This window comes from Triturus cristatus, chromosome 6 (assembly GCF_964204655.1).
Source record: "Triturus cristatus chromosome 6, aTriCri1.1, whole genome shotgun sequence".
Taxonomy (NCBI): domain Eukaryota; kingdom Metazoa; phylum Chordata; class Amphibia; order Caudata; family Salamandridae; genus Triturus; species Triturus cristatus.
Genome location: NC_140589.1, coordinates 377988764 through 378011654, shown reverse-complemented (window position 1 = coordinate 378011654; position 22891 = coordinate 377988764). Strand labels below are relative to the sequence as shown.

The following is a 22891-nucleotide window of genomic DNA, read 5'->3' as shown; positions in this document are numbered from 1 at the left end:
AGACCGCTTAGATAATGGGAAATTATGATTGTCGTTATACCCTAAACTCTACATGATGAAAAACCAACCAGTAATGTAAATGACTTATGCTATATCCTTATGAACCTAAAAACTGGAGTCTTGTTTAACACTGTGGAAATATTTGCTTGAATAATGTAAATGTTAAAAAGCCAATAAAAATACATTAAAAAAATATATATATATTTATAAAAACTTTTCAAAATAAAATAATAATGAAACCGTAAGGTAGTGAGACCACATCGTTCATGGAAAAGATGTTTTAGTCATTTTTAAATAGTTGAATTTAAAAAAAAAATATCTTCTGTGATATTTCATTAGTAGTAAAAATGCCACAGATTGCACATGTGTGCAGTTGGATAAGTGTCATTATCCTCAGGCATGTCCAACAAAAATATTTTCGTTAACAATTGGAATCTTAAACCAGATGTCATAATTCACCAAACAATCCATTTTAGCCGCAACCATCTTTAATCACTTAATTCAGTTTATTAATAAGTGCTCCCATATGCCCATAGCTGTCTGTATAATCCGTAGCAGATTATCAGGCCATACACCCTCACCCAGGCTCCTTTTTAGGTCTTGACTACACAGTACATGTGCTATGCTGTGAGACTGATTATTTACAATTCAATCTGCTCACAAGCCATGCACAGCCATACCATTAGTAGTTTTTGTTGTCACACTCATTTGCAGTCTTTCGATTTCTTAGCTACCGTAGGCTACCTTTCTTTTCTTGTGTTAGCTCCTCCCTGGAGCATGGACCAAGTATATGTGTTCTTCCTTGTCTTTGTTCTTCCGCATTCCTGGACGTGCAATGTGCTTTATTACTCATCAAAACAGAGATACGGCTCCTTATTTATGTGGCTTTCACTCTATCTGCCGCCTCTATTGATTCTTTAGTTACTTACACCTACAATTGTACTACTTGATGTCACTCCACAGTACGCCACTCTACAGTATGCCAGGCCACTAACTTTTAGCCATGGTGAACAGACGCTGCTGTACAACATGGCTAAAAGACATTGGCAAAGCCAATAACTCTCAAAGAGGCGAAACTTATTGGCTTTACCAATGCTCGTTTAGTGAGCTGTCACGCACAATAAGCATATCACATTGTCCAGGTGGAGCTCCATGCTTTGGAACATTAGCAATGTGCTCCATGTCCATCAGTATTTTATGAATATAAATGGTCACCTTTGGGAAATTGAATCAAAAATATATTCCACGCCTGCGCAGTCAGTGGTGCCCATTTTCCTACATTGTCTGCTAACCATACTGGTTTTCGCTTCACTCCATCTTACTGTTTCAGTCAACCAGCTTGTCACCTTAGGAGGTATGGGCGATTTCCAGCTGCTAGATAAGTGACATCTAGACAGTAGGGTTGACACATCAATGAATTTGCACTAAACTTTTGTCATCTTAGATCTCTCCATTACCTCCACGAAGCAAGTCACCAGTTCATATAAATTATTCCGGTCAATCAGTTCAGCCAAGGTTGCTGTAACAGATTAACAGCAATTTATCGGTTTGCAGAATGATCACAGCAGATGAAAGTAGGTACCCTCCCCACAAGTGGGGCAGGTGTGTGGTACATTGGGGAAAATGTGGTACAACCTCTTGGTGGTGGGTCAGGTATGCCTGATGTACGTAATTGAACTGTATATATTTAAATCTGGCATTCCTATATATTGTGATTGGAAGTCTATGACTGTCCCATTCATTCTCCATGAATTGCTCCGCCCATCTAAGCTTGGAGTTAAAACTACACATCACAAAAACACAGAGAGGGTGAGGGACTATCACTCTTGTTCCCCCTGGTTAAATCAATTAAACAACAAAAGAGTGACAAGGGGATAGGGAGCAAAAAAGAGGCACGGGCAAAAACCAAAAATATTTGTTAAAAGAACCCTCACTCACCAACCTAGTTGGTGACATGCTTCATCATCGGGTTCCCACCAGAGAGGCCGAATGCCTCTCTGGTGTGCTGCGACGCCTGTATTACAGCGGAGCTGGTTTCTGGTTGTGAAGGGAAGTGAGATTAAAAGGTAAATGATTTTAACCAATGACAAGTTTATTCTTGGCAAATCAAAAACCAATAAAAACGTGAATTGGGCAAGATCTGGCTAGTGATGTTAACCAGGGCTTGACCAATTTTTAGGTCGACATGTTTCTGCTTTTCGTGCCTAATCGGCTAAGCTTTCATCAGGACCATGGGAGTCTCCACGGCGGTATGCACACTCTAAGGCGCACCCTAACCTGTGGAGATCAAATGGTAAAACTCACGGTTTTACCCAGGAGCCTCCTATTTATCCGGGGCTCAGAATGTCTGAAAAAGAAAATAAGACAGACAAACCACATATAAAGAGACATACAAAGACAAAACATTGTTTGATTGCAGTTTTAAAACATGCTTGAGTGAACAAACATTTTTTTGGAACCGTGCTGTGGAGCGAGAGTGGGTGTCGTGGTAGCGATATTAGCTATCAACACCTCGATACGAGTGATCATTCGTCGTACATAACTTGTGAAAATGTGGACTAATATTCACAAGACAAAAAACACTACTTGTGTCTAATTTCGATTACATCAAGTGATGTCAGAACTACTGACAAGGTGCAATCGTAGTGGCTAATTGGCCGGAGTGAATGTCGAACATATAGCGAACTCGTGAAGTGGCAGGCATGCTGAAAACAAGCGTCTGTGGTGTTTGCCAGGCGCCGTTGCTCCAAAGCATGTCTAACATTAAAAATAGCTGCATGAAAAAAACCCAAAAGGCCCTCTTACTTATGCTGTAGTAGTTACTAACATCATGGGTCCGGGAGGGGGGTAGTGAGCTATAGTATCTGGCGAGATAAAAAAGCAGATCGTAACTGTTATCATCTGCTTTAGGAATAGAAGTTGGAAGGAACCTAATGCGGTGTCAGAACAGCGGTTCGTCAACTTACTTCCATGCTCGCACACTCCCGCGATCAACCTCGATCTGTCCTCCTCGGCCCGGATCTTAGTAAGTGTGCGGGGAACACGGAAGTAAATACTTCCTGGTTCCAATCACGTGATTGTTTCTACGTACGTATGCGTGTGATGTAACCCAAAGGGGCGGGTGATTCCAAATGTTGAAAACGCCTTCCTATTGGTTTTAACCTCGTGATTGATGCAAACGGAGGGGCGGGTAATGACGAATGTAGGGGTCGGATTCCCATTGGCTCTCCCCTCATGATTAGGAGGTTTGTGAGGTTGGAGCGTTTTATCTGTCTAATACTACCATTAGAAACACGTAATATCGATGTCTGATCCCCAACTGTGATAATTCTTATGTGCATATGCGTGTGATGCAGTTTGAAGGGGCTAGTAATGGCAAAGTTTATGATTGTGATCTAGTGCTTCCCCTCGTATTGTGGGAGGTTGTTTTGAAGTAAACGTTTGTTAAAACGTAAGTTTCCAAGGTATAATCTCAAATTAAAGACTATTTTCCTGGATGTTAATAAACCCGGGTTGGCATCTATCACATCATAAGGAATATCTAAGGGCAGCATGCACGAAGGAGTAAATGTCAACATGGTAATTCGTGCTGGCAAAAAACACAGAATGCAGTGTGTGGTTACAAGAACTACACGGAGGCTACTAAGGAGTTGATGTCATGTATGGTGGAATCAGTTTTTCAATATGGAACCCCAAGGGATATTATCATTCAGTCCTTGGAGATGAGTAGATAAACGATAAACCCAACGTTGTTCTTTCTCAAATAGCAATTGTTGGTTATTTGCTCCAGGCCTGAGTTTTTCGATGATCGTCCATCTCATGTCATTTGTGGTATGGTTCAACTGTAAATAATGTTCAGCCAATTTAGTGCTCAGTTTGCGACATCTGATGGTGCTGCGATGTTCGCAAATGCGCTGTTTTATCTTTCTACTCGTCATTCCGACGTATCTTAGTCCACATGGGCAAGTGATCATGTAGACCACATCGGTGGAATTGCAATTGGTGTGCATTCTCTGTATCCATTGTTTGCCTTGTTCCAGTAGTAGATACTTAGACGGGGAAGTCAAATGACAGACACTGCATGACCCGCAGGGGTAGTGGCCCACAATGGGCGGAAGGCCCCACGTACTGGTAATGGACTGATCTTGATTTCTTTCGTGAACTTTCGGACGGGTATGTACAAGGGAGTCCTTAATACTTCTTGCTCTCTTATAAGAGAATAATGGCTTCTCCCAATCATGTTTATTGCTCGTCAGAATATTCCAATTTTTCTTTATGGACTTGCTCACTGCGTCGGAGGCTGCGTTGTAAGTTGTGACGCAGGTGAGAGGTGTAGTGTCCTGATCACCTTTCTCATAAACTTCCAGAAGAGCTTCTCTGTTCTGGTTACGAGCTCGTTTGTTACTTTTTGCCAGTATTTTGGTAGGGTATCCACGATCTTTCAATTTGGCAGTAAGATCATTGGCTTGTTTTTTGTACATTGAGACCTCACTACAATTACGACGGAGCCGTAGGTATTGACCGAATGGCAGGTTTTCCCTCAATGGGCGAGGGTGGTAGCTGGTGAAATGTAGTAGATTGTTTTTTGCCGTTGGTTTGTGGTGGGTTTTAGTTTGAAGGACATCGCCTACCCTGGTAATTACCACATCCAAGAAAATCATTTCATCTTTGTTGTGAGTATGTGTGAAATTGAGGTGAGGATAGCATCCATTCACCCAGATGTAGAACTCAAGGAGGGAATCCTCAGAACCCTGCCAGATGATCAAGACGTCGTCAATATATCTTTTCCAAAAGAAAATATTAGACGAAAAAGGGTTTTGTGGCGTTAGGATGAATTTACTCTCAAAATCAAATACATACAGCCCTGCTACCGAAGGCGCAAAAGTGCTGCCCATCGATGTGCCGGTTGACTGTAAAAAAAGGTTGCCCTTGTATTCGAAGAAATTTCTTTTTAATGCAAGTGTGGCACATGCGATCACAAATTCACGCGGAGTTGTATGGTTCCAAGGGCTGGAATCAAGGGTGCTCCTGATTACATTGATGGTGTCATCCTGGGGAATACAGGTGTACAGGCTTTCAATGTCCATGGTCACCAGAAAAATTACTCCGTCCGGAAGAGTGATCTCTTGGAGGAGGGCCAGTAGACTTTTCGTGTCTTTCAGGTAGGTGCTAGTAACCTGTATCAGTGGTTTCAGGAAGAAGTCACAATAACGTGACAAGGGTTCCAAAAGAGAGCCAATCCCAGATACTATGGGACGTCCAGGAGGAGGTATCCTGTTCTTGTGAGTTTTAGGGAGAGTGTAGAAGTAAGGGATGATTCCCTCACTGGTTGTGAGGTAAGTTGCTTCTTGTTTGGTGATAAGACCATGGGTTTCCGCGTTTTCTACCAGATGGTGAATTGTACTTCGGAGTTCATCGGTTGGATCAGTAGCAAGAGGAGTATAGCTGATAGGGTCATCGAGGAGGCGTCTGCACTCCAAGTCATAGGCAGTAGTGTCTTGTATTACTACTCCGCCACCTTTGTCTGCCGATTTTATCACGATGTGTGGGTTGGCTTGTAAGGAATGTAAAGCTTGGAATTCACCAGTTTTCATGTTCTTGAAGCGATTCGGTTCTACAAAGGCGTCAATATCGTTAGATACCGCCTGTTCAAAAGCTGTAATCTCTGGTGGAATAGCATAAGGAGGCGGGGTGAAGGTGGATTTCACCTTAAACCCTGTGTCACTTTGTAGCGGCTGGGTGTTATCCAGAGGTTGTCTTTCAAAGAAACTCTTAAGTTTCAGTTTCCTAAAGAAACTTGAGAGTTCACATTTGAGTTTGAATTTATCGAAACGGGCCGTAGGTACAAAACCTAGTCCCTTTTCCAAGACTGATGTCTCATCTGGTGTCAGTATCACTGAGGAGAGATTCGTAATCAAACTCTTTGGTTGCTGGGGCCTGCTCGTGGTGCCTTGCTCCGCGTGTTGTCCCCCACTGTTTCGTCCTGTTGCCATTGGACTTGAGTTTGTCCTCTTCGCCGTCCGCGGCCTCTTCTGCCCCTCTCTAAAAAAGGGGGACGAAACTGGTTCTGTTGGTATTGGGGATGCGGTAAAAAACCAGGGTTCCAACCCATCATAGGGTGGAATGGTGGGGGTTGGAAAGATGATTGCTGGAAGGGATTCCAGGTCTGGTTATATTGTCGCCTATTCCTTCCTCTTCCCCGTTGGCGTGCTTTATAGCTATCACCACTGGAATCACTTGCTGTCGAACCATCAAATGAACTATCCGTATTTTAGTCATTTCTTGAAGGTGGAGTGTAGTCTGGGCTGGAGTATGGGTATGCCTTTGTATAGGACCATCTTGATAAATCCTTCTGGAATTTCTGTGCTTTAGATTGCGTGAGGGAATCCTTGTACTCATTAATCTCTTTGTTCAGTTCGTCCAGTCGTTTTTTGTAGCCAGTTAAGGTAGTTTTGAAGTGGGTTTCCGTTAGTTGGATCTCTACCATAATAGCCTCCGAGAGCCTTAGTGCTGTTTTTATTATAAGCACTAACCAGTCCCTGGTACAGTGCCAGGCGATCTGTGCCCATTCTTTTCTGAATTGTGCATCATCCAGAAAAATGCGAGGGGCGTTGGTAACCAGCAGACCTTTGGGTGCTATGTTGTTTCTTAAATACTCGGTGAGGATTGTGCCATGGAGAATGGTACGTATTCGCCCTCTTTTTTGTTCGCTCAATTTATCCCACTCTGTGGTTTGTGAGATTGTTTGGGCGATCGAGGGGTCAGAAAAAAGTGAGGGGTCTGCCAATAGAGCATCCACCTCTTCATTCGAGTAAGAGAGGCCAAGGTTACTCGAATGAAGAGGTGGATGCTCTATTGGCAGACCCCTCACTTTTTTCTGACCCCTCGATCGCCCAAACAATCTCACAAACCACAGAGTGGCACAACCCACTTCAGAACTACCTTAACTGGCTACAAAAAACGACTGGACGAACTGAACAAAGAGATTAATGAGTACAAGGATTCCCTCACGCAATCTAAAGCACAGAAATTCCAGAAGGATTTATCAAGATGGTCCTATACAAAGGCATACCCATACTCCAGCCCAGACTACACTCCACCTTCAAGAAATGACTACAATACGGATAGTTCATTTGATGGTTCGACAGCAAGTGATTCCAGTGGTGATAGCTATAAAGCACGCCAACGGGGAAGAGGAAGGAATAGGCGACAATATAACAACCAGACCTGGAATCCCTTCCAGCAATCATCTTTCCAACCCCCACCATTCCACCCTATGATGGGTTGGAACCCTGGTTTTTTACCGCATCCCCAATACCAACAGAACCAGTTTCGTCCCCCTTTTTTAGAGAGGGGCAGAAGAGGCCGCGGACGGCGAAGAGGACAAACTCAAGTCCAATGGCAACAGGACGAAACAGTGGGGGACAACACGCGGAGCAAGGCACCACGAGCAGGCCCCAGCAACCAAAGAGTTTGATTACGAATCTCTCCTCAGTGATACTGACACCAGATGAGACATCAGTCTTGGAAAAGGGACTAGGTTTTGTACCTACGGCCCGTTTCGATAAATTCAAACTCAAATGTGAACTCTCAAGTTTCTTTAGGAAACTGAAACTTAAGAGTTTCTTTGAAAGACAACCTCTGGATAACACCCAGCCGCTACAAAGTGACACAGGGTTTAAGGTGAAATCCACCTTCACCCCGCCTCCTTATGCTATTCCACCAGAGATTACAGCTTCTGAACAGGCGGTATCTAACGATATTGACGCCTTTGTAGAACCGAATCGCTTCAAGAACATGAAAACTGGTGAATTCCAAGCTTTACATTCCTTACAAGCCAACCCACACATCGTGATAAAATCGGCAGACAAAGGTGGCGGAGTAGTAATACAAGACACTACTGCCTATGACTTGGAGTGCAGACGCCTCCTCGATGACCCTATCAGCTATACTCCTCTTGCTACTGATCCAACCGATGAACTCCGAAGTACAATTCACCATCTGGTAGAAAACGCGGAAACCCATGGTCTTATCACCAAACAAGAAGCAACTTACCTCACAACCAGTGAGGGAATCATCCCTTACTTCTACACTCTCCCTAAAACTCACAAGAACAGGATACCTCCTCCTGGACGTCCCATAGTATCTGGGATTGGCTCTCTTTTGGAACCCTTGTCACGTTATTGTGACTTCTTCCTGAAACCACTGATACAGGTTACTAGCACCTACCTGAAAGACACGAAAAGTCTACTGGCCCTCCTCCAAGAGATCACTCTTCCGGACGGAGTAATTTTTCTGGTGACCATGGACATTGAAAGCCTGTACACCTGTATTCCCCAGGATGACACCATCAATGTAATCAGGAGCACCCTTGATTCCAGCCCTTGGAACCATACAACTCCGCGTGAATTTGTGATCGCATGTGCCACACTTGCATTAAAAAGAAATTTCTTCGAATACAAGGGCAACCTTTTTTTACAGTCAACCGGCACATCGATGGGCAGCACTTTTGCGCCTTCGGTAGCAGGGCTGTATGTATTTGATTTTGAGAGTAAATTCATCCTAACGCCACAAAACCCTTTTTCGTCTAATATTTTCTTTTGGAAAAGATATATTGACGACGTCTTGATCATCTGGCAGGGTTCTGAGGATTCCCTCCTTGAGTTCTACATCTGGGTGAATGGATGCTATCCTCACCTCAATTTCACACATACTCACAACAAAGATGAAATGATTTTCTTGGATGTGGTAATTACCAGGGTAGGCGATGTCCTTCAAACTAAAACCCACCACAAACCAACGGCAAAAAACAATCTACTACATTTCACCAGCTACCACCCTCGCCCATTGAGGGAAAACCTGCCATTCGGTCAATACCTACGGCTCCGTCGTAATTGTAGTGAGGTCTCAATGTACAAAAAACAAGCCAATGATCTTACTGCCAAATTGAAAGATCGTGGATACCCTACCAAAATACTGGCAAAAAGTAACAAACGAGCTCGTAACCAGAACAGAGAAGCTCTTCTGGAAGTTTATGAGAAAGGTGATCAGGACACTACACCTCTCACCTGCGTCACAACTTACAACGCAGCCTCCGACGCAGTGAGCAAGTCCATAAAGAAAAATTGGAATATTCTGACGAGCAATAAACATGATTGGGAGAAGCCATTATTCTCTTATAAGAGAGCAAGAAGTATTAAGGACTCCCTTGTACATACCCGTCCGAAAGTTCACGAAAGAAATCAAGATCAGTCCATTACCAGTACGTGGGGCCTTCCGCCCATTGTGGGCCACTACCCCTGCGGGTCATGCAGTGTCTGTCATTTGACTTCCCCGTCTAAGTATCTACTACTGGAACAAGGCAAACAATGGATACAGAGAATGCACACCAATTGCAATTCCACCGATGTGGTCTACATGATCACTTGCCCATGTGGACTAAGATACGTCGGAATGACGAGTAGAAAGATAAAACAGCGCATTTGCGAACATCGCAGCACCATCAGATGTCGCAAACTGAGCACTAAATTGGCTGAACATTATTTACAGTTGAACCATACCACAAATGACATGAGATGGACGATCATCGAAAAACTCAGGCCTGGAGCAAATAACCAACAATTGCTATTTGAGAAAGAACAACGTTGGGTTTATCGTTTATCTACTCATCTCCAAGGACTGAATGATAATATCCCTTGGGGTTCCATATTGAAAAACTGATTCCACCATACATGACATCAACTCCTTAGTAGCCTCCGTGTAGTTCTTGTAACCACACACTGCATTCTGTGTTTTTTGCCAGCACGAATTACCATGTTGACATTTACTCCTTCGTGCATGCTGCCCTTAGATATTCCTTATGATGTGATAGATGCCAACCCGGGTTTATTAACATCCAGGAAAATAGTCTTTAATTTGAGATTATACCTTGGAAACTTACGTTTTAACAAACGTTTACTTCAAAACAACCTCCCACAATACGAGGGGAAGCACTAGATCACAATCATAAACTTTGCCATTACTAGCCCCTTCAAACTGCATCACACGCATATGCACATAAGAATTATCACAGTTGGGGATCAGACATCGATATTACATGTTTCTAATGGTAGTATTAGACAGATAAAACGCTCCAACCTCACAAACCTCCTAATCATGAGGGGAGAGCCAATGGGAATCCGACCCCTACATTCGTCATTACCCGCCCCTCCGTTTGCATCAATCACGAGGTTAAAACCAATAGGAAGGCGTTTTCAACATTTGGAATCACCCGCCCCTTTGGGTTACATCACACGCATACGTACGTAGAAACAATCACGTGATTGGAACCAGGAAGTATTTACTTCCGTGTTCCCCGCACACTTACTAAGATCCGGGCCGAGGAGGACAGATCGAGGTTGATCGCGGGAGTGTGCGAGCATGGAAGTAAGTTGACGAACCGCTGTTCTGACACCGCATTAGGTTCCTTCCAACTTCTATTCCTAAAGCAGATGATAACAGTTACGATCTGCTTTTTTATCTCGCCAGATACTATAGCTCACTACCCCCCTCCCGGACCCATGATGTTAGTAACTACTACAGCATAAGTAAGAGGGCCTTTTGGGTTTTTTTCATGCAGCTATTTTTAATGTTAGACATGCTTTGGAGCAACGGCGCCTGGCAAACACCACAGACGCTTGTTTTCAGCATGCCTGCCACTTCACGAGTTCGCTATATGTTCGACATTCACTCCGGCCAATTAGCCACTACGATTGCACCTTGTCAGTAGTTCTGACATCACTTGATGTAATCGAAATTAGACACAAGTAGTGTTTTTTGTCTTGTGAATATTAGTCCACATTTTCACAAGTTATGTACGACGAATGATCACTCGTATCGAGGTGTTGATAGCTAATATCGCTACCACGACACCCACTCTCGCTCCACAGCACGGTTCCAAAAAAATGTTTGTTCACTCAAGCATGTTTTAAAACTGCAATCAAACAATGTTTTGTCTTTGTATGTCTCTTTATATGTGGTTTGTCTGTCTTATTTTCTTTTTCAGACATTCTGAGCCCCGGATAAATAGGAGGCTCCTGGGTAAAACCGTGAGTTTTACCATTTGATCTCCACAGGTTAGGGTGCGCCTTAGAGTGTGCATACCGCCGTGGAGACTCCCATGGTCCTGATGAAAGCTTAGCCGATTAGGCACGAAAAGCAGAAACATGTCGACCTAAAAATTGGTCAAGCCCTGGTTAACATCACTAGCCAGATCTTGCCCAATTCACGTTTTTATTGGTTTTTGATTTGCCAAGAATAAACTTGTCATTGGTTAAAATCATTTACCTTTTAATCTCACTTCCCTTCACAACCAGAAACCAGCTCCGCTGTAATACAGGCGTCGCAGCACACCAGAGAGGCATTCGGCCTCTCTGGTGGGAACCCGATGATGAAGCATGTCACCAACTAGGTTGGTGAGTGAGGGTTCTTTTAACAAATATTTTTGGTTTTTGCCCGTGCCTCTTTTTTGCTCCCTATCCCCTTGTCACTCTTTTGTTGTTTAATTGTTAAAACTACACATACAACTCGTGTCCCAAGTGTATTGTATAGTTGAGTTACTGCTCTGCGTCTTTTTCCCCACCAAAAATAGCTAATGTGCCATATCAGAGAAGGCTCACCCAATCAACCCAACGAACATTTGATGGGGAGTTTTGACAGCAGCTTAAATTATTCTATAGCTTCAAATGAGAGCAATTTAGATGTAATATAGGACATAAAACATTCGCGAGAGACACTGGCTGATCGGATTTTGCAGCAAAAGTCCTCCTTCACTTCTCACAAAGGTCTGATATTGGAGGGGAATAACACTATTTGCATATTCTACTTCCATTGAGTCAAGTCTTCAGACAGATTACTCATGTTTGTTTTCTACAAAAAAGGTCTCGTTTGCTAATGCCCAGTGTCAAATGTAGGTTTTAAGTAATTGGAGCCTAGGTGAGACTAAACAACTCTTAGCCATTAATAAGTCCACTGATGCGTCTTTGTGTTTAATTTCAACTTTCCCTGGTTAAGAGATCAAACCCAACTGGTATTTCCTGGGCTGCAAATATACTACTCTCGCAGTAGCACCCCTTAAACTGCCTATTTCCACCCCGATTGTTTTTTAAATCACACCACGTGTCAAGGGTATAATATTTTTTAATACATTTTTGCCAAGGTTGAAAGATCCATTACAGATACAGAAAGGGTAATCCAGAAAGGTATGACTTTTGTAAGTCCTTCCAGGACACTCTGTATACTATAACACATTAAGCCTCTCACCTCATTGTTAGTTTATGTCCCCCAGTTACCTGAACGTGTCTGAAGCAGATGTGCTGCAGCTGAACAAGAGTTAGCCGAGTTGAACATCCAAGTGAGAATTTGGTCAACTTATCCCAATTGGATTTCAGTCCAGACGCTAGGCTAAACTTTGAGTTCGAGAAGTGCCGGGATCGTTTTCAGGATTTTTAGAAACAGACATGGATATCATCAGCATATATAGACAGAACATGCATCATCACCCTGATTCATAAACCTGAAACTTAATTTTTCCTAGAGTCCATCAGCAGGGCTAAGAGCAATGAGGAATAGTGAAAACCCTGCTGTGAGCCCCTCGGATACCACTGCTCCGATAGGATGCTTCTTGCTTTTACTCTTGTATAGAGACAGGGTGTAATACTTTCATCTATAAAATTATTTCTAAAGTTCATACAATGGACCATTAACTGCCCACTGACCATCTAAAGAGCTTTTTTCAATGTCAAGCAACAGTGATTCATCTACCCAGTATCATTACACAACTGATACATTTTATGTCTGAGCCACCTGAGGTTTAGAATTGTTTGAATCCATTTTAAAATGGCCATTACCCTCATTAATCTATTTGTAAAGGCTTTGGTCAGCAATTTAGTAATTAACTTCAAGAGGGATCTATATGCTTTATAGTCCTTTGGGTCTTTAGAGTGCTTGAACATCATATTGATGATAAATTCCCCGGAATGATAATGCAACTTCCCAATCATACTTGGCCCTTGTATACAATTCCAGAAGCTTGTCGACTAACCAGCCAAAACTCTATAGGAAGGCCATTAGTGTTCGGCACCTTAGCTTCTGGCATACTCTGTGTTGCTGCCATAATTTCCTCCCTAACTAGTGTTGCTTCTAAGGCTTCCACTGGTACTGGGTACATCTAGAGTGATTGGCCAATCTCAGGACCACCTTCACAAGATTGAGCTTCTTTTGCAGTATTACTTGTTGTATTGATGAATCTGACTGGGAGTCAAATTATAGTTGTTTACTTTTGTACTCATGAGGATGCATCATCTTCCCAAAGGTCAGAGTGGAGCCTAAAAGTCTAACCAGGCAGTTTATCCATACAACCACCTTCTTGGTCTTCCATTTGGTGAGTGCAACTTGTATCCCAACTAATTGTAAAATCATTGCCTAGTTTGGTTCTCATGGGGATACATGGTCTTGTTCCCTACACTAAAACGCTGTAGTTAATGGTCTGCAAAACCCAAGCCATGTAAGATGTGTACGAGAATTTATGTCGGTGCTCACCACTAACCAGGCGGTCATCTATTTTGCTGTACATATAGCGCAGAGAAGAGTAAAAAGAATGTGCCTAAACGTCAGATAGGTGCTGCCTCCTTATACCAAGTTTACGTTGTGGAGGACCCCAAATAGAGCAGCCCACAAAGCATGTCTGGTGTTGGCACTTGCCATTTATCAAATTTTACGCAAATCTGGAATCTAGATGGCTCGATGTAGTGGGTACAAGAAATTGACTGAAATGCAACAGAGTAAAAACTGAGTGGGATATATCTATCATTGGCTACACAATTATAATGGCAATGAAAGCATTCAGCCCTTGTGAAAGCGGGCATCGTTTCAGAAGGAGAATCACAATGGCAATGCAGGATGACACACAGGCCTTTAGCTCACCTGCATGTAGCAGCATTATAGTAGCTTGCAATGTTGATCACCTTTTGAGTTTGGTTGGGGTTTGCAGGATTCCCATTTCAACTGATCTTGACCTTCCATACTTCTCACAAGACTGTGTGACAGAGTTCTAATGCAGGTTTTCAACATGCAAGGTAGAATACCAGTTTCTTCCCTTCCGATGTAGCAACAAACTCCTTCCCTCAGTCCTATGGGTCTAGTCATTACCTACTGTAGGCAAATAGTCAAAGCTCCTGCATTTAATTATTAGTGTCCTTCTGCAAGTGTATGCAGAAGTTTTTGAAGTGAAAGTTACACACTATGAAAGCCAAAGGAATTAGCCAGTACAGTGGTAGTTGAACTCTTTCCTTTCAAGTGTTGCACATGTCCATTTCAACTAGCCGCATGGAAGCTGTAACTCAATGGAAGTGTAATTGTATCTAGTTGACCTATTGCCAAACAGGTTTGGTCTCTGGGCCCTGCCACCTCAGCAAAACAATAAATACGATGGAGGTATGGGCACGCAGCCCATTTCAATGGGTACAGAGTGCAGTCTTTAGGTTATGCCCTTGGCCACAATAATTGTTCAGGCGTTCCTCTTGTTAGGCCACAGGCTGACTTGCTCAATCTAACTTGGCCCAGTCTACTGATTAAAAATGAAGACTTTCATCTTTCTAAAAGTGCCGCATAGCTTGCAGTCAAACCTTAATCATTGTAACCTTTTACAACTTGCAAGTAGAGCTCAATCTGCCAACCATTTAATTCTCAGTCACGGTTAAGAAAGGAAACGCTTCCTTTTAATTATATAGTTTTTATTCATTATTGTTTTTACTTACTTGTACCTTCTTGTACCAACTTTAAAGGTGAGTTAAGGGCGGATCTTGCGCAGAGTCAGGCCTAGAAAGAAAGCACTTCTTCTGTGGCTACATACTAGCCTGAGCCAGCTGCCAAGGAATTTCAGTACCTGGTAAGTACGCAGGCAGTTATGGAACTGGGGACCTTAAATACTCAAAGCTCGCCCACCTCTGCAATGGAAATTGTATTGAGAAGTGGAGAGCAACAGCTGAACTTCACCCCATGTGGGTGACTGTAGTGAGACTACTTGACACTGAAAGAGCGCTATATTATCGCTGTACTGGAACAAAAGCATTCCTACCCAACACATGGATGTTCTGGCATGAGACATATGGTCTCTTTGTACGCCAGGAGTCGTCTAGACTCCAGAAATTGACACTGTCAGTAAGAGTTGTATTAGGAACAAAAGGAAGTTGGAATAGAGGATTTTATATCACTCCAACCTGGAGTTTACAGCCGCTCCCACCACTAAAGCCCTGTGACTAGGTGAAACTTGCCTAGTTGAGGGCAACGTTACCAACATCCATTCCTATATATGTATGAAGGTGTCATTTTTGCATCAACTAGCAACATGAGATTTGTTATTCCCTTTGTTGGCACAAGTAGGTTGTGAACTAACATCTTGGGAGGTGGAAGTGAGAACAGCCTGCCTCTCCCTTATACCAAAATAATTTTCTCTGTTTTGGTAGTCTTAAGCTCCAGATAGTTATTTTGCATCCAGATTTCACATTTACAGAGTACTTGTTGAAATTCCAGTATTAAATAGCTGTCCTGTGAAAATGTCTTCAATATGTGTCATCAGTGTAAGACTAGAATCCTACTTTTTAGACTTTTCTAAAATGTTGGATAAAGGCACAAAGTGCATTTGTAAGACAGCTGGTCAAAAGGAGACCTCTGCTGAACCCCAAATGATGAATCTACCTCCTGAGACAATGAGTGCCCCAATGACACGGCTGTTCGGTTATCCATATTTCACATCATAGACAGAGGCAATGCTGCATTACTTGTGCGTTTAGATCTATTTGCCGCCCCATGTACGTCCCCATGGAGAAAGTTACTTTTGGGATACCCAAAGGGCAATGCTCATCACTGCTGTTACACAACATCTATGTTAAAGTTCTCCATGACCTTTTAGTTGCAGCTAACATAAGGGACCACGGGCTTCATTACAGATACAGCGCATTTCCCTTCATTGCGCCAGGTGCACCTTTTAAAAGGTGCGCCCGGTGCAATGAACTTAAATGCACCACATTACCATGAATGCGCTGCTCCAGGGCAGCCGCAAACTCGTGCAGTCCGAAGGGCAGTGCATTCATGTGAAAACTGAAGCGGCTGCTTTATAGCTGCTCAGTGTTTTCACTGTGCAGGCGGCAACCTTGCACTTTTATAGGGGATTGAAGATCCCCTTGCAGGTGGGTGCAGTCAGTGACTGCACACTCCTGCAAAGGGATGTCTGGGGTCCATGAGACCCCCTTTCCCCCCTCCAGAGGGCTACTGTAAGGGGGCGCACTGACAGTGCACCACCTGTTAGATGGCGCACTGTCAGTGAGCCTCCTGAGAGCTTCTTTGCCTCTGCGCCTGCGTCTGTAATATGGCGCGAGCGCAGAGGCAAAGGGATCCCCTCATTCGCATGGGGCACATCCCCATGCAAATGAGGGAACATCCCCTGAAGATAGCACCGGCGCTTTATGTGCGCCAGTGCTATTGGTATTACAGAAGCGGCTGCACGAGCGTTTAAGCCCCCTTCTGTAATACTAAAGTGCCATGGGGGAAACGCAAAGCGGGCGCAAACACCCATTGCGCCCCAGGGGCACTTACTGTAATACAGCCCCATGTCGGATGACTCCGTGGTTAATGCATTCATTGCAGGGATTGGTGTGATTCCATCAACTCCCCTGTCCAGCCCACCAAAGCAATTAGCAAAGGAAAAAACTCAGAAGCTCAATTTTTTTCCTTCCCCACAACCAGTCGTCCGGCCACAGCAAAGCACCACCCATCCTCTCAGAAAAGATCAAAACCTATAGCACCCACAGCGTCGGAAAAAATGTGTACACTCCCCATGGTCTCTTCCTCTGAAAACCACATGCTCACTCAGTTGAAATTCTCTAACAATGCGGCCACAGTTGCAGGTTAGCCCTCACTGCCAGAAAGAAGTGCATTACCTCCGCCCTTCCCTCGCCTTCCTTCTTAACATGTGTGGTCGTTCACCTCCCCCAGACCCACCCCAGCCTAAAAAAACACTGCCAGCCCCACCACCTCCTTTTACTTTTTTGTCTCCTTAGGTGAGACTTACCTTCGGTTTTCCTCTCTGTGGTGGTGCCGGGGAGTCTTCGGTTCTTGGATCTCTGCGATGCTGCAGGCGGTGATCATCTAGCGGTGGTCTCCGAACTCTCCTCATTCTTGTGGGGCAGAGCACTGGGGTGTGAATGCCGTGACAGAGTCCGGCAGTCCTTGTGCAGCTGGGGCTGTTGTTTCCGTGTCATGGTCACGGTGCGACCGGATCGCCTGGAACAGGAGCATCATGGAGACCTGGTAGGACGGATTGCTTCCCGTTTATGTATTTTGCCTGATTTTGGTTGTTTTTTCCTGATTGGGTGGGTTATTTGTGGCTTGGCCTTTTTGTTTCCCGCTAGAGTTCCCTGCAGCTATTTCTGGACTGCTGTGTTGGTGGGGATTATTCTACTGCCATGGGTCGCAAGTGGTTGTTTAAGAGGAACAACGTAGTGTCCTTCTCCTCTTCGGATGGCTCTCCAGTTCCTCTGAAGAGGCCTAGGATGCCGGGCCGTGATGGGAGTAACGTGCCTCTTATGTAAAGGGAGGAGGTTCAGGGCGTGATCGAGGCGGCCGTTTCCAAAACCCTGCAGGCTCGCCCTTTGCCTGTTGGTCCTTCCCAGCCTCGGACTGTGGATCCCGGTGCTGAGTTGTCCCCTTCAGATGGGTAAGGGCCTTCTACCTCCTCTGGCAGAAAATATGTCTCCAGCGATGAAATGTGGGTCGGGTTGGCTCATGTGCAGGACAACTTGGGATTTCCTCCTTTCCAGCAGGGAGAGGACAGAGGGGCCCTTTTTCCGCAGCATGTAAAGCCCTCCCGGTTGGGCATGCCTTTTCAGGGCCCAGTGCGAGAGATGGTGATGAGGAAATTGAGGGAGGTGGACAAGGTTCAGGTCCCTCGCTTTCTCCAGAAACTATATCGATTGGAGGGGGATGACCCCTTGCCCCACACTGAACGATTGGACTCAATTCTGGCTACTCTGATCGGTAAGACTGCCATTCAGCCGGAAGATTGTACCCTGATCTATGCCACAGACAAGAAAGTTGACTCAGGCCTTAAGAAGGCTTTTGCTGCTGAGAACTTGGCCCTGAGGGCAAGCCTATTTTCTGCTTATTCTGCTCAGTCCTTGGTGCAGGATTTTAACAAGTTGGCCATGTCGGTCCAGGACGGTTCAGAGTGGTCATAGCCATTGGCGGCTATGGGCCAACAGCCTAAGCTGCTGGCTGACATTTCTTACGATCTTATTGGTGTTTCGGCCATGTCCACTGGGGCCTTGATGGCCGGTCGCCATTCCTTATGGCTCAGACAGTGGAAGGCTGATTCTGGGGAGAAAGCGGCTTTTCTGACGTTGCCCTTTGAGGGTCAGGCTCTCTTTGAGGATCAGTTGCCAGCCATGATTTCTAAGGCTTTCAAGGAGTGGAAACATGCCCTACCTTATAAAGGTGGTGCTTTATCTTCTGGCAAACCTTGAAATAGGTCCTCCAGGTCGTCCCCGAAGCGCTAGTCTCATCAGTCTTTCCGGAGAAGAAGATTCCAGCCTCGTTTTTTTCCCCAAGCATGCTGCTCCTACTACCAAGGGGTCTGTGTAATGGTTGTCAACTGTTCCGCAGGAGCGTCAGAGACCTGAAGAGAATTCCGCAGCCTTCCCCAACTGTCTTCCGACTCTATCAGACTCTAGAGACTCGGAAGACTAGCCAAGGAAAACAGGGAAACATAACAAGGGAAGGAGGGTTCGCACTTCAAAGGGTCACTGGCTTTCTGGTTCCGTAGACAAGACGATGGACTCCTGGCATACACCCTGGAAAACAAATATGGTGTAAACAAAGCTACTTACAACCAACTCCCTTTGTATCACTTTACCCTTGACCTCACATACCCCTGTGACTTGCTTCTACTCTTGTACTGAGAAGGCGTCAAGGTGTTCACTGCACGATCCTATATGAAGGAGAGCACACTGTTAGCATGAAGTAAGAGTCAACCCCAGGTCTACTCTATATCCGCTGTCTTCCTACCCTCTATAATGGTGTGTAGGAACTACCGACTCCCTGGACTCTATTTGCCTGGTGATCAATGGGGAAGGTACTCTAAGGAAAGAGATAACAGTACATGTCAAAACAAACAGAAATACCCACTGGTATCGCAAACAATAATTGATGGACAATGTAGCGCAGTGCGCTTTTACCGTGTTTCTGACGAGGAGCTCCACAACCCAGTGATTCACGCAATTCCCCAGGAAGAAACGGGATACTTGCTGGAAAAGGAGAGGATTGAACACACCTCACTGGAACGTGCTCGCGAAGGAATACAATCAGGGTACTTGGATTTAGGAACCACGTCTTTGGCAGGTAGAAGGAATGGGATCAGCCAATTGAGTGCTTATTATAAGTAGGGTTAACACGAAGGGAAAAAATATGAAGGGGCAGAATAAAGAAATAAATGCTAGCGCAAGCGGTGACGGGCAACCCTGGCTAAAGGGAAAGCACTGGGAACCACCCGGCAGAAAGGGATGACAAAGTCCTTTCAAAGCAGCATAGTCAATGGTCCGTGCAAGAACAACGAGGACACATCCGTTACCTACATGGACAAGACTACTCACGTGGGCACAAAGGAAAACAGGGAAAGTCCAACCTGCTCGAGTTGGTCAAGTAGCGAGCAGGGATAAAACGCCACGAGAAGTAGAAGCACGCAGCGTGTACAACAACCCGGCTTCATTCACCCGAGTGAAGCCGGAAACAGGAAATGACGAAACCGGAAGTCAGGCAGCTAAGCGTCTGGACGGAAAGGAATCTCGAGACAAGAACGCTAAGCGCGTTTCCTTGCCTCGAGATGCCTTAAATACCCCCGCGTCAGGAGTTGCGGACCGTGGGGCATGACAGTCTGCCAAGAAGGGCCCCTGACAATCACAGTTAGGAAGGATCTATGCCTGTTGGTGGAAGGCTCAGGCATTTCATTCCCCTTTGGTGTCTGGATGTTTTGGATCGCTGGGTCCTGGGCACTGTGGAACATGGTTATGAGATCGATTTTTGGAATTTACCCCTATACAAATGTGTGGCAGACTCCTGTTCCGACCGCCAGTCTGCGAAGGTTGGCACTGTTGGAAGAGGTTGGGGATTTGCTTCCCAAAATGGCCATTTGCAGGGTGCCGGTGTCAGAAAAGGGCACAGGGGCCTACTTTATTTTGTTCTTAGTACAGAAGGTCTCTGGAGATTTTCGGCCGGTGCTGGATCTAAAGTGTGTCAACTCCTGGGTTCGCGCTGTTCACTTCCGAATGTTGACCATTCAAACCCTCATTCCACTAGTCTAGCTGGGAGATTTTTTGGCCCCCTTGGATCTCGAGGAATCTTATCTTCACGTCTCTGTTGCATCCTCTATTCAGCTATTCCTGAGGTTTGGGGTCGGAGAAGCCCATTTTAAGTTTTGTTTTCTCCCCTTTGGCCTCAAGTCCTCTCCGAGGGTCTTTATGAAGGTCCTGGCTCCCCTCATGGCTATCCTTCATGCGGAAGGGGAGTTTATTTATCCCTATTTGGACGATCTTTTGATTCATGCAGTGGAGTCTCTGTTGCTCGCTATGGTCGAGAGAGTCTTGGAAGTTCTTCAGGGATGCAGGTTTTTGGAGAACAGGGGAAAATCTTCTTTGGTCCCCTCTCGGGACATGGTCTTCATTGGGGCTCGTTTTCAGACTTTGGAGGGCCGTGTTACTCTGTCCGAAAGGCGCTTGGGCTCCTTAACTACGCAGGTTCTGGCCTTGATGTCCCAGGAGGCTCCTTCGGCGGGGGAGTGGTTCAGGGTGCAGGAGAATTTGGCTTCTTTGGTGTTTCTTGTGCACTGGGCCCGATTTCACCTTCTTTGCTTAGCCAACTGGATTCTGGCAGGATGGGCTCCAGGGACTCAGGATCTGTTGACTCCGCTGCGGATGACAGATTGGATCAGAGAGGACCTCTCTTGGTGGCATTGCCATCATCATCATCTGTCCGGGATCTCGTTGTCACGCCCTGCTGGTGGTAACTTCAGTGCCAGCCTGTCCGGCTGGTGGTCTTGGCTGGGATTAGGGCAGGTTCAGGGGCAATGGTCTCTGAGGGACTCCCGGATGTAGTTTAACTGCAGAGAGCTGCGTGCAATTTGGCCCGCTCTGCTCCATTTTCAAGACTCTCTGCAGGGTCAAATGGTGGTGGTTCAGACGGACAATCTGGTGGCAAAGTCCTATGTCAACCAACAGGGGGGGGGGGGGGGGGGGGGGGAGACCAGATCCCGATCTTTGAAGTTGGTGGCCGGCGACATCTTCCTGTGGGTTCAGAGCTGGATTCTGGGACTGTCTGCTCTGTACTTTCGGGGGATTGAGAATGTTCGTGCCGATCATTTGAGCAGGGACATTCCATCTCCCAAGGATTTCCCCCTGCTTCCCTGCTTGTTCAGTCAGTTGGTGGTCCTTTGGGGCCTCCTGGTAGGTGACCTGTTTGCGTTCCTTGGGAATGACAAAGTGGAGCTGTTTTGTTCTCTGGGTCGGTGTCCCCTGGAGTGGGGAGTCAACGGCTTGACTTGTCCTTGGCCTCAGGACCTTCCTTATGCTTTCCCTCTGTTTCAGCTGGTCCGGGCCTTTCTGGTTCGGGTCCTGAGGGAAAGGGCGCAGGTGGTATTGATTGCGCCCCGGTGACGTCGGGCAAATTGGTTTCCTCACCTAGGCCTGTTGAGTTGTTGTCCAAAATGGGTTCTTCCTGTGGTCCCGTCTCCGTTGCTTTTTCCAGTTCTTCCCCTGGGCACCTTAAGGAAGTTCCACTTGATGGCATGGCGGTTGAACGGTGAAACTTAACTGGTTTGTGGGTCCCTGACCATTTGGCTGTGACATTGCAGGCTACTCGTAGATCCTCTATGCTTCTCTTCTGCTAGGCATTGGAGAGCTTTTTCAGCCTGGTGTCCTCATAAGGAGGCGGATCCTACTGTGTCTGACCTCTTTCTGGTTATGCAGTTCCTGCAGGATGGGGTCCAGTTGGGCTTGTCGGTTGCTTCTCTGTGGGTGGAGTGGGCAGCCATTCAGGCTTTTCGGGGGCTCCTGCGTTATTTGCAGGATGATGGAAGCCTGATGCCCCAATTTTTCCAAGGTCTTTTGAACCTTTGTCCCGGCCTGTTCATACCTTTCCATTTTGGAATTTGCAGTTGGTCTTGGATGTCCTTTCGGGTCCTCCTTTTAAGCCCCTAGAGGGGCTAGAATTGAAGCTTTTGACCTTCAAGGCTTGCTTTCTGGTCGCCATCACTTCGGCTAGAAGGTTGGGGGCCTTGTCCTGTAAGTATCCTTTCTACAAGGTTTTTACAGACCCGGTGGTGCTGCTTCTGGTTCCGTCCTTTGTCCCTAAGGTTAATTTGACTTTTCCTCCGAGTCAGGAGGTGATTTTGGTCCAGATCCTTCCTAGGCTGAAGACTGTCGTTTGCAAGGTTTGGATGTGCAGCGGTCTTTGTTATGGTATTTGCATGTGGTGGAGTCCTTCCGGAAGTGGGATGCTTTGTTCGTGAACTTTGGTCCTGCTAAGAAGGGTGAGAAGCCTTCCACCTCTCCTTTGAGTCATTGGATTCGGTCTATGGTCTTTTTGGCTTACAAGGTGAAAGGGGTGGATCCTCTTGTGGGGGTGCAGGGTCGTTCACCCGCAGTATGGAGGCAACTGTGGCTGAATTGCAGGGTACCTCTGTGGTGGAAATCTGTAGGGCTGCGACTTAGTCTTCCCCTTTTGTCCGCCACTATCGGATTGCTGGTCTGGAACATTTGGATAATGTCCTGGGCCACAGAGTTTTGTCCTCAATGAAGGAATAGGGGGG

The 22891-nt window shown here is 45.6% G+C and overlaps 1 protein-coding gene across 1 annotated transcript in view; it reads right to left on the bottom strand.

Moving 5' to 3' along the window:
- LOC146817191 (ribonuclease H1-like) overlaps positions 1–22891 on the bottom strand; it is a 511274-nt gene that overhangs the window by 16965 nt on the left and 471418 nt on the right. The window lies entirely within an intron of this gene.